The 2,915-nt window shown below is 45.8% G+C and overlaps 1 long non-coding RNA gene across 1 annotated transcript; it reads left to right on the top strand.

Moving 5' to 3' along the window:
- Positions 1-1,299: 1,299 nt before the first annotated feature.
- On the top strand, positions 1,300-2,904 carry LOC123176027 (uncharacterized). The gene is made up of 4 exons (XR_006488325.1): positions 1,300-1,628; positions 1,709-1,796; positions 1,885-1,971; positions 2,055-2,904. It is a non-coding gene; the product is annotated as an uncharacterized lncRNA (long non-coding RNA).
- Positions 2,905-2,915: the final 11 nt, after the last annotated feature.

Raw genomic sequence — 2,915 nt, 5'->3', positions numbered from 1 at the left:
ATGAATGAATGTACACTCTAAAATATGTCTATATACATCCGTATGTGATAGTTCATTTGAAATATCTAAAAAGACAAATATTTAGGAACAGAGGGAGTACAATGCATTATCTGGGTGTTAAGGGTTAGGCGTCCATCCTGACATAGGTGCCAAAGGCGTCAATGACGTACTCCGAGCGCCCGTGCAAGCCCACAATTTCGCCGCCAACTGCAGGGAGCTCGAATGGTGTGCCTTCCTCTGTCCCATATGGCCCAAAAGTACGCCGGTTGCCAATGAAACTGAGTGATCTCACGACGAACCGGCCATTGTAATCACCTACATGGCCTTTGGCGCCGATGAGGTACTCGTCCGACTCCAGACATATCTAGGCATGCCACAACAAACCCATGAAGCTCCATTAGTCGTTTCATAACGCGCACCCATGTTAATTTGTCTGGAAATGACAACAAAATATGATAGGAAAATTACTGAGTACTACTCCCTCCGTTCCGAATTACTTGTCGCACGTATGGATGTATGTAGATGTATTTTAGTTCTAGATACATCTATTTCAGCGACGAGTAATTTGGAACGGAGGGAGTACCTCTGAGCGCTTGCCTTCCCGGCCGATCAGCTCCTCCCCCTCCTGGTCGTCCAGGTCATAAAGCCCCAACACGCCGCTGACCGCACCGCCATGCCAGACAACCATTTTAAGTATGCGGCGAAAGTTGCAGGGGTCAATGTCTCTGACGATGCCCCGTCCGCCACCGCAAGGTCCCATCTTCACAATCCGTCCCACTTGACCGATGGAGCTGGCCTTGTTGGAAGACGTCTTCTCGTGCTCCGCCTTCTCTTGGTAGTACATCTTCCCAGTAGTGCACCCGTAGACGGCGTTGGGGTAGACAGACACGGAACACCGGAAGTACGAGGCTCTCTTTTTCTTTGTTTCTTTTACTATGAAATCCTCGCTTGATCAAGACACTACCTGATCAAGACACAGTGCAGCCTTGGTTATGTATATATACACTACCTGATCAAGACACTAGATAGCCTAGTAGCACTCGTACTCATTTAGAATCATTATAACTGAGCAACTTTCGAGCCATCCCAGGCCATCAACATGCACAGCCGTCCGATCCTCACTTTTTGCCATTTTTGCCCGTCGGATTGGCCCTGGATCACATGTACTCGCTCGCTTCGTTCGCTGCAATTGAGCCCCGACCGTTCTGGGCCGCTGCTCCGGGAACTTTTTTGGGCCTCTGTCGTTAAATCGGGTTTAATGGCCTTCTATCACGCGGCTATCGCAACCCCTTCTTTTGGTTCGCAAGGTCGCATGGCGGCTCCTCCCGACCACTCTGGGTTCTGATCCGATCGATGCGGGAGGGACGACTCCCATGGCCACCGCGCTGGATTCTGGCCGACGCGACGAACGCCCTGGCCGGCGAGAAGATCCGGCGGCCGCGCGTGATGCGGGTGAATCGGGGGCCGGCCGATCCAGCCGACGCGGTCGTTCGCCTGCGAATTGGAAATGGAGGGACGCCATCGATGATGGCCGGCGCCTCATCCGCTGGATACTCGGCAACGATGCCGCGGCCTTTAGGTTGGGTTACGAGTGCGCGGTCCATGGTTCCGCTACCGTCCGTTGAAAGGTAACCACGCCTAGCCTCCCTGCCGCCCCTTCCTCCCGTGAGCACCATTATGTTGAACCTAATTTTCACCTTTTGTGCAGATCGGACATCATGGTTTTTGTCATTACCCTGCCACTAATCATCCGAAGAGATGGAGATGAGGTTGCTGTTTGACCATGATACGAAGAGGTAAAACATAATCAGCTAGGTTATTCTGCATGTCTTGCCAATTTAATTGTTTTAAATTAGACTATTAATTAAAAAATCGTCTGCTCAGTGTCTTTGGGATTGGAGGATAATGACTGGGTTCAAACCATTTTGCTTCCCGACAACGTAATAGTTGTGCAACATATTGATTAAACAAGTGAGTAGCAAGCCAGAAATGACCCGTAAGAGATTTTTTTGTATTTGATAGGGCCACTTATTTCATCAATCCATTGTTGGTAGGTGGAGAATTTACTATTTGTTCAGATGGCAAAGAAGCACTCATCTGCAGTTAAAGTGATGCCGAAATTCTGGAACCTGAGCAAGAGAAGCATGTTTTCACAAAATTATGAGAAGATCTGCTGAATAGACTACGTTTTCTGCATTGTGCGCTCTTGTCTCAATTGCTGCAAGTACTTTTGACAAAATGCTATTTATCCGTTCAAGTTAATCTGAAGAATTGGTACTAATTGTAAGTCTACTTCATCTGATCTTGTCTCTTTAATTATTTTTGAGTATATAATTTTTTCTGACTTCTCCATACCACAAAATACAACACAAATTTTTACATGCTTATATGTATGGTGTATGGTGTTTATTTTTCTTTTGGTGGTTCATTTCTTCTTTACGGGAAGTATGTAATACATTGAATGCAAACATAGCAGAACCTGTATTCTAGGATTTTACATGCTCATATGCATGGTGTCAGCTCTAACAAGGTACAATATTTTCAAAAGGGTTAGTGCCCAAGTTCTACAGAATTACGCAGACATAGTTTGTTCTGTTGACCTAAGAACATGACTTCTCTTTATTTTCTCTCCTAAGGCTTTGAGCTTCGTGGAAGCTATTTCTATGATGAAAGGGATAAGAACTTAGTCCTTTTAGATAAGGAACATACATAAATTATTTCAAAACTGTATCATTTGGGAAACAAATAATAGTTCCGTCAATTTGTATCGAGTAGTGACATATGAGTAACCCTCACTTGGTCTCATTGAAATCTTGCCGCTATTCAGCCAAAGCCAGTAACATTTCTAAGCAATGTGGTCTATTTCTGCTCGATCAGTGGAGCCTCGGTGGATCTGTATCACAATCATTACAAGA

This window comes from Triticum aestivum, unplaced genomic scaffold (assembly GCF_018294505.1).
Source record: "Triticum aestivum cultivar Chinese Spring unplaced genomic scaffold, IWGSC CS RefSeq v2.1 scaffold208431, whole genome shotgun sequence".
NCBI lineage: Eukaryota > Viridiplantae > Streptophyta > Magnoliopsida > Poales > Poaceae > Triticum > Triticum aestivum.
The sequence above is the reverse complement of the archived record's forward strand: the minus strand, read 5'-3'. Positions and strand labels throughout refer to the sequence as shown.